The sequence below is a fragment of the Micromys minutus genome (genome assembly GCF_963924665.1).
Source record: "Micromys minutus genome assembly, chromosome: 9".
NCBI lineage: Eukaryota > Metazoa > Chordata > Mammalia > Rodentia > Muridae > Micromys > Micromys minutus.
This window is the reverse complement of record NC_137978.1, coordinates 49,977,299-49,990,158: the sequence shown is the minus strand read 5'-3', so window position 1 is coordinate 49,990,158 and position 12,860 is coordinate 49,977,299. Positions and strand designations below refer to the sequence as shown.

General features: G+C 45.4%; 1 protein-coding gene across 3 annotated transcripts in view; it reads right to left on the bottom strand.

Moving 5' to 3' along the window:
* Positions 1–11,765, bottom strand: part of LUZP1 (leucine zipper protein 1) — an 83,828-nt gene extending 72,063 nt beyond the window's left edge. For 2 of the 3 annotated variants that reach the window (XM_080921744.1, XM_080921746.1), the window contains exon 1: positions 6,190–6,249. The gene's annotated coding sequence lies outside the window, so the exon portion shown is untranslated. Of the gene's footprint in view, positions 1–6,189; positions 6,250–11,719 lie in introns of those variants that run through there. The other variant, XM_080921745.1, reaches the window with a different exon arrangement.
* Between the last annotated feature and the right edge of the window lie 1,095 nt (positions 11,766–12,860).

Below are 12,860 nucleotides of genomic sequence, written 5' to 3'. Positions count from 1 at the left end.
TTTTTTTTTTTTTTTGAGGCTGGGTCTCATTATGTAACTCTGGTTGTCCTGAAGCTCATTATGTAGGCCGGCCAGCCTTGAACTCACGAAGATACACTTGCCTCTGAATCCCAAATACTGGGATTAAACACATGCACCACTACACCTATCTAATTTTTTTTTAATTTTTTAATATTTTTGATAAAGCTTTTGATCCAACAATATAAATTAGGATGAAGACAAGCCAATATATTTGCCAAGACTATAAAGGAATATCAATAAAAATACTATCTAGAAAAGGTGGGGGGGTTTTATTTTTATTACACTTTTATTTAATTATTTTGTTAGCATATATGTGTGTGAATACATGTGTATGTTTGCATGGCATGGCATACATGTAGAGGTCAAAGGACAACTTAAAAGAATTGTTGCTCTCCTTCCATCATATAGTCTCAGACCAGATTCAGGCTGCTTAGGTGGTAAATATTTTACCTGCTGAACCATATCAATAGCACAGGAGACAATAGATTTATTACAGCCAAGTCAGGATAGCAGCAATGAGAACAGCCGATTCTTGAAGAATGGAAACACTTAAAGAGTAAAGCAGTGCTGGGGGGGGGGGGTGCACACCTTTAAACCCAGCACTTGGGAGGCAGAGGCAAGTAGACCTCCGAGTTCAAGGCCAGCCTAATCTACAAAGTGAGTTCCAGGATGGCCAGGGCTACACAGAGAACCCTGTCTTGAAAAACAAACAAAGGTGTTAATTTTGGAATATAATTATTAAGTATTTATTAAATACAATATATCATACTATGCTAGGTATTAAGGATGCATACACTCAAGAACAAAACAAATGACTTCTTTGCTCCTATGGAGTGTAGTAGGAAGACAGATAATAACCATGAATGCAGGTGTATCATTATAAATCATAATAGGTCCTACAAAGAGCAACAAAAGCCAGTAACGGAATAACGGAAAAGGACTAACAAGACAGGGGAGTAAGAAGGATCTCTAATATACAACATAAACTTAGGCACTCAGGAGGCAAAGGCAGGTGGATCTCTGACTTCAATGCCAGCAAAGTTAGTTCCAGGACAGTTGTCTAAAACCCTGTCTAGAAGAAGGAAAAAAAAAAAAAAAACACAACAAAAAAAAACAAAAACCTCTCCCAGACCAGAGATAGGATGAAGTCCACTATTTAAAACAATTAATAATTTAAAGGGGTTTTTAAAAAAGAAGAACTGCTCCTGAACATATGAGGACAAGAGTTCAGATCCCAGCACTGACTTAAAAATCTAGGTTTCACAAATGACAATTCTCCAGTCAACCATGGATTGCTCAGCTCTTCCTCTTTCTCCCTCCCTTTCCAAGTCTCTTCCTGCTTCTTCCAGCCCTGCCTACAGAAGTGCCCTCCCCTCTCCACACACACAATCTTCCCACTCAAACACAAAGGTAAATCTTTACAAAAGAGAAGTTCAAGGTCACCCTGGTTGACAGTAAGTTTAAACCCAGGCAACTTAGTTAACCACTATCTCAAAATACAAGTTAAGAACAAGCTGGGGATATAGTTCTGTAGAAGAGCACTTACGTGATGTCATGTACCACAAACTAAACCAAAAAAATAAAGGTATGGTATGGCAGGTTTTTAAAGTTTTACCCATGTTTATAATAACACACAATTAACACTATGACATGGTCAGGGCATAGATGGCACATGTCTATAGTTCTATAATTCTAGTACTTAGGAAACTGAGGCATGAGGATACTTATGGCAACCTGAGACACATTAAAAGGCAGGGGGAGGGGAGATTGGCAGAGCACTTACCCAGCATGTGTAATCCCCTGCCCGCGCACACACACACACACACACACACACACACACACACACACACACACACACACACACTATAGTTACTTCCTTAGCTACCCAGTAAGTCTGAGATCCGCCTGAGCTATGAGACCCTGTCTCAAAAATTCAAATTAAATAATTTAAAAAGACTGCCCAGATAAAACAGAGCAAGGGCACAGGCTGAGTATGAGTTCCCGAATAACAAACTGTGATGATGAGAACTGTGGATCATATGTAAAGGGAAGGAAAGACTCAAACAGTAAATGAATACAAGGTACCATACTTAAAGATAATAAATGCTGAGTATGAGAAGGGAAAGGTGCAATAGAAGATGAGCTACAAATGTGTTAGCACTGAGGAGGCATCTCTAGGAACAAAAACAACAGCAGCAGGCCTACTACACTGCAGCTCACATCTTAACACAGTACCTTAAAGTGTGTTCCCTGAGATACCCTGACCAATACACTACAGTATAATGAAATAAAGATTCGACCTGTCTGCCCCTCACAGGGTCTGGAAGTAACTGATCTGAGCTCAGCTCCCCCGTGTATAAAATGAGAATAACTACCTCATAACTAAGAAGTAAGTAAGGGACTATAATTTCCTCCCTAAATATTGAGTAGTCTGGAGGGTATTTTAATTTAATTATTATTTCCTAATAGTATAAGTAGGGAGAGACACTAGTTGATTGATGCCAGCAAGAATTTCCATTCTCAGACAAATTCATAGATGGGAATGGCGAATTGTACAACATAAATAAAAAGGAGAAAAAGGAGAAAAATAATAAATAGCATTGTGGCTGCTTCTAGACTCTGGAATCTAAGAGCTCTGCAGGAAAGATTTTAGCACTTCCTAAGACAGACTTGAGCTACAGCAACTTGAGTAGAGTTTAGAGAAAAATATAAGGAAAGAAAATTCAGATGTCTTCCTAGCAAACCACAAGTTCTGCCTAATAGATCTTCTCCTTTGAAAAATATTGGCTAAAATAAGTCAGAGATCAACTTGTTACATGTGGGAAGGCAAGACTTTCAATCATCTCACAGTATTATGTGAACATGTTTACATTTTAAGAGAGATGGCTCAGGAGTTAAGAGTACTGGCTACTCTTCCAGAGGGACCCTGGCTCAATTTCCAACACCCATATGGCAGCTCACAACTGTCTGTAACTACAGTTCCAGAAAAACCAAACCCTCACACAAACATATGTGCAGACCAAACACCACTACACATAAAAATAAATCATTAAAAAACAAACAAACAAGAAAAAACTATAGCCAGATGGTGGTGGCACTTGGGAGGCAAACAGATCTAGGAGTTTGAGGCTAGCCTGGTCTAGAGTTTCAGGACAGCCAGTGCTACACAGAGAAACCCAATCTTGAAAAAACAAAAAATAAAATGAAACTTTAACTAGGATTACTTTGGCCTAGAAGTAACTAAAATCTATTTCTTCCCAAATATAGCCATCACTTCCTCTCTTATGCTCAGCATTAAAGATTTAAGGTTTCCCTACTTCCTACCAAGTTGGCATACAGACTCCCTAGTATTCATTCTGAGATCACAGTATAAAATCTTAAGCACAAGAACCTAACCTTTCTTGAGATCAATCTGTTACCAACTCCTTAAAGTAAAGTTTAAAAGAATAAAGGTAGTAGTGACTTCACAGGTTAGATACAACTATATAACTTTAGCAAAGCTCAAACTATACACCTAACACTCACTGTCCAATTATATCTCATATAAGTTATGTATCATAACATGTACACTCATTCACTCAGCAAATAAATTTACTGATTGTCTATTATGTGCATCAAAACTTGTAACAAAACCTTCAGGTTGGATTATTGGAGTCATACAAGCAGTGTGCTTTACTAAGTACTATCCCAAAACTGTTACATAAAAATGTTTCAATGTCTAGATCCTGAATTTCACCTTAAAAGTGGCCTCTACTGCAGGATCATTACAACTTTCTACCAACTTCCATTATATAGATGAAAGGTATGAGCAACTTATACATCCATTGTTTTAATCCAACATAACCAAAACATTAAGCACCTACAATATAAGGTAAAAATTTTGATACAATCTTTACCAAAAAGTGTGCTGCCAAAGCACACTGACAACACTCTGAAAGAAGACTATTTATTGTAAAATTCTTGAGTGACAAGTTCCTCAGTTCCCAAGGCAGCATGGGGGAAATAACTGTGGAGCTTCCAAACCGACTTGACTTTTGAAGAACTGTGTCACTTCTTACTGGTTATATGCAAGAGCTTGGGAAAGTCACTTTTACATTCTCTTCTTCAATTTGCTCAAATGTCATTTCACAGACATGTTGAAATGACTAATTTACTCACTACCCAAGCAGTATTATTGAATGACAACATTATTAGTTTCCTTTCTTGGTCTCTGGGCTTAAAAAAAAAAAAAAAAAAAAGACAAGGAAGGCTAATTAACAATCCATGTTATGGGAACTAGAGAGAGGGCAAGATGTTTAAGAACCCTTCTTGCTCTCCAGTAAACCAAAGTTCAGTTTCCAGCACACATGTCAGGCAGCTCCCAACCACTGCTGCCTATAACAAAAACAGAGGGATCTGGCCTCAGAGAGCACCTGAACTCATGTGAATATTTCCATACACAGGAAGACAAATAAACCTTTTTTCAAATCCATGCTATTAGTGGATGGTCAGCTGCCTCATAGGCCAACCCATCCCACTATTGCTAGTTTTTCAAACTTTAACTGCTATGTTTAGAAAAGTGATTTAATTTTAGAAACCTGGAAAATTCTTCTGAGTAAATTGAGCAAAACCTTAATCTGCCCCAAGGGGAAATTTTGTGCAAAACAATTATTTCTAACAAGAGAAGAATTTTCTAAGGGGGTTATAGAATTTAACCACACAAATGCCACCAAAGCTGCACACAAAGTGACAGAAGGCAATCTGGAACATACTGTACAGATTTTCCCAAAGGAAATATCCTCCCCTCATCTGGGGTTGCTAAATCTTCCTAGGTGATCCGAATTCTTCCCTGCTCTGTCACTAGTCCAGATCCTTAAGCTAGAACCACAGCAGTTGGCAAAAAAAAAAATAATAATAATACCCTGAACAAACTCCAAATCTCAAAATTATCTCCCAAAATGCACGGAGGTCCAGAGAGTATTTTTCTCTTCAATGGACAGAAAAGCCACCACGAGGCGCTCAGAAGCACAATCCTTTCCCCCAAGGTCATTCAAGTCATCGAAGGTGCGACAGAGAATCCGCAAGCTCCTCGGTTAAAGAACACTGCGGAGATTTTTTTTTTTTTTTTTTTTTTTTTTTTTTTTGAGGTGTGTGAAGGGGGATGGGGGGTTGCCTGCTCTCTTCCCCTCTCCCACCCCGAAGTGTGAGCACCCGCCTCGGCATTTCCGAAACAAGCCACAACAAGCTCTGCAGTGTTAGGAAAGGGGCTGACGCGATGAAGAAACAGATGCTCCATAGCGAGATGGGTCTTTCTCGGCCGGCGGAGGCTCCTGCGAGGTAATTAACAGAAACCGCAGGCACCTCGGAGAGGTCCCCACCGGGCTGCGGAACCCACCAGCCCCGCCGTGCCCGGGACACCGGCTTCCCCTCGCTAGTCGCCTGGCCAGTCGCAGGCCAAAAGCGGCTCCCGAAACCGCACTTCATTCCTGCGCTTCGGGAAGCCATGGCTCCCTTCCCTGCCGGGCCGCGGGGCGGGGTGCGCGCTGCGGAAAGTTCGCCGCGGCGGCGGGAGGGGGCCGGCGGCTACCCGAGTGCCCCTGCAGATTCCACCATTAATTAGTCCTCGGGACTGTCGACTGGCAACTTAAACAAAGCGAATGCCTCGAATTCCTTCCCGGGCCGCGGCGGTCTGGCCGCGAGACGGAGGAGCGCGCCGGCGGGAGCCGCGCGGGCGGGCCGCAGCCCCGGGGCCGACAGCTGCGGACGCCCCGGGGCCTCTCCCCGTCCCCCGCGCGCCGCGTCCCGCACACCGGCCGCGGCCCTTCCTGTCCGCTCACTTCCTTCCTCCCGGCCCGCCGCCCCGCGGAGCCCGGCGAGGACCCCGACGCCTCCCTGGCCGCCACGGCCGCGCTCGCCCTCGCTCGGCGTCTCCCCAGTCTCCTCAGAAACGTCCCTCCCCCTCCTCAGGAAGGGAAAAAAAAAAAAAAAAATCTCGGAGTCTCTCCCTCCAACTCCGGCCACACTCTCCCGGGCTGGCCCACCGGAGACCTCCGCTTCCCGGCTTCGCTCCCAGAACCCGCGCGCACTCCCCGCCGACCCCGGGACACCCCGACCGAGACCCACTCACCCCCGGCACAGAAGCCGAACCCCCGGGCCGCCCGCCTGGCCACACTCCCGCCGCCGCCTCACCTCAGCGGCTGCGGCCCGCGCTCCCGCCGCCGGAGGATCCGGCGCTCCGCTCCCAGCGGCCGGCGCCTGCTCAGGCTCCCCGAGACTGACAATGAGGGGCGGGGCCTTGTATGGCGTCAGCGCTCCGGGGGCGGGGCGGATGCTAGGTCACGCCCTCTTGTAACTTTTTTTTTTTTTCCCACTCCCATTTCCAAGCCTAGGGTTTGAACCCAGCCAAGTTTTCATTGCCTTCCTTGTTAGGTGCCCGGATCTAGGCTAGGCTCCGAAGGAAACCTTGACTTGGAAGGCAAGACCACACTCCAAAGGAACTCTCTCAGAGACCTTGGGAGGGTGCAGTAAAATCATCCATGCAAAGGAATTAGGGCCTGAAATGGAGTAGTCGCTCAACCAAACACCACTTAGTGAATGTGGAGAAGGAACTGGGCGTGGCCCAGAGGTCATGACTCTAGTCCCACTAACTCCACATTCATTCCCCATGTGCTGCCAGAAAAGTCCTTTCCTTACTTTTTCCTTCTTTAAAATGGGAATCAGCAGTGACCAGATGGTCACAAAAAGTCCCACCAATGCCTTCCATGTGCAAAGCACAAGGGCCCAGAAACCCCCTGGGGTGGGAGGGGGGGAACTTTGAAGGTAGCCCAGAACTCACACCCTGCAGAGCACAGAGACACTCTATGGACACCCTCCCACGTGCTGGCACCCAGCAGCCTGCACAAGCCGGGACACAGATGGCTAAGAGCTGCTTCCTCTCTGACTGCAGGAGTATGGTTGGTCTCTGGAAACGCCTCTTGGGTAAGCTCTTTATTGCCTATGGAACAAAGGCCAAAACCGTGGCCTGGTATGCTCACTTCCTACCTTCATACACACTCTTAAGTTTACTTAAACTTCCCTCAGCACACCCACTGCTTTCCCACATCCGGCCTTGTGCTTGTCGCCTCATCTACTGTACAAGTCCTCCTAGTTCCCCCAAGGCAAAAGCCGACTCTCTAGGCTCTCAGTAGCTGATGGCATTGACTCCGGAGCTCTCACAGGGCCATGGATACATTGTAACTTGTATCAAATTGACCTCCAGCTGGGTGTGGTGGTGACACATTCCTATCTAAAATCCCAACATTCAGGAGGCAGGTGCTTTACTAGTTTGAGACAAGCTGGGCTACAAATAAGAGAACAAGTCTTAAAAAATAATGCCATCATCCATGGCCATGCCCACTGGTAGGCAAGTGCTGAAGAGGGTAAGAAAAGAGAATCACATGTCTAGGACCAGCCTGGAGTAGGGGCTAGGGATACAGTTCCGTTGGTAGAGCATTTGTCTAGTATGCACAGTGTCCTGGCTTTAATCCCAAACCCTGCAAAGACGGCTGTGGTTTTTGTAATTCCTGTACTTCCAGCACTCAGGAGGGAAAACCAGAAAATTCAGGAATTCAACTGCAGAGACTGACATAGTGGTAAATGCTTTTAATCCCAACACCTGGGAGACAAAGACAGGCAGAGCTTTGTGAGTTCAAGGCCAACCTGGTCTACATAGTAAGTTCCAGGACAGCTAAAGCTACATAGTGAAATCCTGACACAAAGAGGGGGGGGGAGAGAAAAAGTTCAAAACTGGGGAGATGATCTAATGGTTAGAGCATTTTGCAGAGAATCCAGACGTTCTGTCCCAGCATCCATATGGAAGCTCACAGCAATCTGTAGCCCCAGCTCCTAAGGATCTAATGTTCTCTTCCTGTCTTTGCAAGGACCGGGAACATACATGCTACACGTACATACATGTAAGCAAAACACTTATTCACACAAAAAATAATAAATAAAAATAAACTTTGTTGTTGTATCTGTTGATGTTTTCAGAACAGGGCTTCACTGTGCAGCTGTCTTGGAACTAGACATAAGGGAGACTGGCCTCAAACTCAGAGATCCCTCTGCCTTCTGAATACAGGGATTTAAAACAAAGTTTTCTTAAAAGAAAACAGTCATCCTCAGCAACATAGTAGGTTTGAGGCTGTTCTGGGCTACATAATACTCTGTCTCTAATTAAATAAACAAGTAAACTTTTCACTTGTTTCTTAGTGATTTATGAGAACCCACACCTTTTTTGCAAAACTCCAGTTGTGATGTAACAAACCTATTTCCCAGCTCACCTGAGTTCACTGAGCCTCGGTCCCTCCATCTGTGAAATGAAGATAGATGATTCATGTGGCATTTGTTTAGATTTGGCAAACTAGCTCAGAGGTAGAGGATCTGCCTAGCAAGCACAAAGTTCTGGGTTCAATTCCTAGCACCAAAGGATTAATTAATTAATTGGTTAATTAAATGTGATAAGCCAGGCATAGTGATACATGGCTATAATTTCAGCCCTTGGAAAGGACCAGGAGTTTGTGTAAAGCCTGGACCACACAGTGAGATGCTGTTTCAGAAAATCAGTAAAATCAATGTAATACTATATAGAAACCACCAGACACAAACAGTGTGATTATCATTCTCACCATCAGGGCCACTATTCATGATATTTCTAGCTTCTAATATTACACAGTATCCTTGTGATGATCCACCAGGCTGGGTAGTACAGGCCTGTAACCATGTGAGTTCAAGACCAGACAGTTAAGAACCTGTCTCAAAAAAAAAAAAGAAAGAAAGAAAGAAAGGAAAGAAAGAAAAGAAAGAGAGAAAAGAGATAGAAAAATAAAAAGGAATGGAAAGAGAAAAAAATTCACTCAATCATTTCATAGGGGAAGACTTCTAGGGTTTGACATAAGGAAGAGGTTTACTAAAAGAGGCCATTAGAACAGAAACCAGTTCCCCAGTCTCCAGACCCCAGGTGGATTCTGCAGGCCCCAGGGCTTGTGTCTTGGCACACCTCCCAACTGACAGCTGCAAATTCTCTCTCCAGGTTTTTCTACCAGAGTGACCTGTTTCTGCCCTATGCCTCCTCACAGAGAGATGAATGTGTTAGGCTGTCCTTAGCTTCTTCGTAGTCTTTCAAAAGAACCAGAGCAAGGCACTGGGCATTTCTAAAACATCAGTCTGTGGGAAGAGGGGAAGGGCTTTGGGCTTCTGATTAATTTCCTGTGATACAGGTAGGCAAACAACTGTCCTGAAATGCCTGGACTAGTCCCCAAGGGCCCCTAAAAATATGTTTCTTCCCATGAAAAATAAATAAGCTTGTTCTCAGACCCAGAGATCCTTTCCTAAGCCCTCTATCTGTTGACACTGACTTAGGGCACTGAAAACATGTCCAGAGAAAGCTAGAATGTTTTCTTTCTTTTTTAGAGATTTATTTACTTATTATATGTAAGTACAGTGTATCTGTCTTCAGATCTCATTACAGATGGTTGTGAGCCACCATGTGGTTGCTGGGATTTGAACTCAGGACCTCTGGAAGAGCAGTCAGTGCTCCTAACCGCTGAGCCATCTCTCCAGCCCAAACTTTTTCTGCAGTGTTCATGACCTCATCAGTCACTTACTAATTCCTTCAAAGCAAAAGCTTACAAACAAACAAAAAGCTCTGGAACGGGACAGATCAGGAGTCTCAGTACAACTCCACCATTTATCAGTTATGAAAACTCAGACTTCCAAATCTCTGCAGAATGAGAATAATAGTGTGCACCTACCACAGTGACTGCTGTGCATTGAATGGAGGAGTGTGTGGAGGGACTGTTAAAAGCTTAGCACTCCCCCCCCACTTCCCACCCCCCACCCCAGGCAGTGGTGGTGCACACCTTTGATCCCAGCACTCTGGAGGCACAGGCAATTGGATCTCTCACTTTGAGGCCAGCCTGGTCTTACAGTTTGAGTTCCAGGACATCCAGGGTTACACAGAGAACCTTGTCATGGAAAACAACAATAACAACAACTTAGCACCCTGTTCATGCTGGGAAATGGTAGGTGTGTGTGTGTGTGTGTGTGTGTGTGTGTGTGTGTATGTTATTGGGCATTGAACCCAGGCCTTCATGAATGCTAGTCAAATGTTCTCCTATTGGCCTGGCCTTACTATTTCACCACGCCCTCCCATTAAATGCATTGACCTCTAAGAACTAACAACAGCCCTGTCCTCAAGGAGGGGCCAGTAAAATGAACAGGTTTGTGTGACTAGGCAGGAACAGGTGTCTGCTGAGTACTCTTAGCTTCGAGAGTAAGTCACAGAATCAACAGGCATACGTGAAGCTTGTGGCTTATGTGTGTTTAGTCTACATATAGGGAGAAATTCGGAGACCCAAAAGAAAACAGGAAGAGAAGAGGACTTTCGCCTTTTTCCCCCCTCATTCTTTTTGTTTTGTCTGTGCATATAGAGGAAGTTTCCAAAAGAGACCCGACTGGACGGAAGGCAAGAGCTAAAGAAGTGTGTGAAAATGCAGATGAGGTACCCATCAGCAGAAGGTACCCATGCGAACTGTGTGTGAATGGTGAGGAAGTCCCAAAGGTTAGCTTGGTGTGGCATCACATCACGTGCCTATAATCCCAACACTCCAGGGCAGCCTGGACTACATAAAACACCTTTTTAAAAAAAATAAAAAAGATCCACTAAGTTCATCCCATTTTGGGTGGGGTCCCAATAAACATAGAATCCTTGGCTTAAGACTCAGGATCCCAGCAACCATATATTCATTCACCCACAGTAAGAAGCTTCAGTCCCGGGGGGGTGGGGGGGGGCGGTGGGGAGGAACCTAAGGTTAGAATTTTAGGAGCTGGGGCTATAAGTCCATGGCGGAGCACATGTTGAGCCTTTGCAAGGCCTAGGATTTTCTGCATCTCACAACCCGGGAGCTCGCGTGCGCGAGCGCGCACACACACACACACACACACACACACACACACACACACGTGTGGTTGGGGGAGGGCACAAACCCCCAGCTGTACCACTTACCAACTCCAATCTTTACCCAGTCCATCAACTCAAAAACAAATCTCCTCACAGACACATCTAGAAACGATCTGGGCATCCAGACATCCCCCACCCACATCCAGACTGACACAGAAAAGTCAGCTATCACACTGTGGGATGTCCCCTCCCCCTCCCCCTCCCCCATGCCAGAGAACAGCAAGCTGTCGGGCTCTTGTGTGCCTAAACTTGCACTTTCATTTTCCCTCCCATGATAGCTTCCTGCAATTTAATTTTTTTACAAGCAACGTGTATTACTGTGTCATCAGAAAATAAGGCTGTAAAAAGATCGCTAAGCAAGCTAGAGTCTGTTCCCCTCTGTTGGTCTGCAAACAATAAATTATATACTGAACGAGGCCGGGAGCAGTCTCCTAGGAATCCGTAGAAAGTGAGAGTGAGGGCCGATGAAGCCACCCTCCATCTGCCTACGAGCCTCCAAATGACGTGGGTGGGTTTTAATCCATTCACGACCCAGGACTCCCACACTACACCCGTTGTACACTACACATTCACTCTGCAAGCACCTATGGACCCCGCAGCATAAACTTAAGAACCACAAGTGGTTAAGTATTTTACACCAACTATCTCGCTATGGTCTAGGAAGCCTCTATTCCCCTTTTTAGATTAGGAAAACAGGCAAGTCAAAGAGGCAACACTGCTTACCTAAAATCACCGGTTTATTTAGGTCTAAACCAAAAGTAGAGCACGTCGTTGGCTGAGTCCTTGAAGCTGAGGGTGTAGCTTGCCGGTCGTCAGTCTCCACAAGGCTTTGGGATCCGTCTCCAGCGCAGCTCCCCACCTCCAAAGGAGGACTTGAAAGAGTCAGTAAAGTCTCCGCCAATTCCCCCACCTCCTTAGGATGAAAACAGAGATCAACACTTTATGCAAACTAAGTACTTTGTGCATTGTGGTGGAAATGAGACCCATTAACCCAGCGCTCCAGGGACCGGGTGTCACTTCTCTCTGTCTTTCCGGATGTCCCCCAGTTCCTCAGGGCTATTTAACCCCTGTTAGCACACATTTAGGACCATCTTCTGTGTTCGAGCCCATTTCTTTCCCCTCCCAATCCAGGTTGGGACCTTCTTGGAGATAAGAACGGGGCTTATTCATTTCTGGTGCTTTTCCACCCTTAATGTGGCATCTGGCAAGCATCTCTCCATCTTTCGCCCTTTATTTACTTCACAACAAATGGCTGGATGTTTAACATGTGTCAGCGCAATACCGTCTTACTTTATCAAAGATCCCTATCTTCCTGAACTTTGGGCTTCTGATGTGGAAAGACAGGGCACCCAAGAGCAATTGTTTAATAATATTAGCACTAAATGTCTCAAGGAATCAGGCCATGTGCTATACGCGGGCTAGTGGGATGCAGTGGAGGGAGGCAGCTAACTGAGTTTAGGATAGTTGAAAGACTCCTTCAGGAGGACAGGGCCCCGGAAGCTCAGAGACGTTAAGGAACTTACTCAAGATCACACAGTAAGGGGGGGGGGGAGCTAGGACTAAAGCCGGGGAATGGTTCCAACGCCCAGGCTACACTAGAAAGCACCGCCCTTTTACGTCCTCCATCTTTTTCTTCCTTGGCTCTCATTGGTGAAAAGGGATCACGGTCTGCCCATCACAGTAGTCTCTAGGTCCACAACAGTTTTTGAGATCTCCACCATTAAGAAACTCAATCTCCGGGTGCCAAGCACAAGTTGAGACTCAAAGAGACACCCGGAGTCGAGTCAAACGCCGGCAGGGCCAGTAAGGTCCTAGCGACCGGGTGGAGCACTCACCCACACACCCTAAGCAGGTCGCCCCCTCA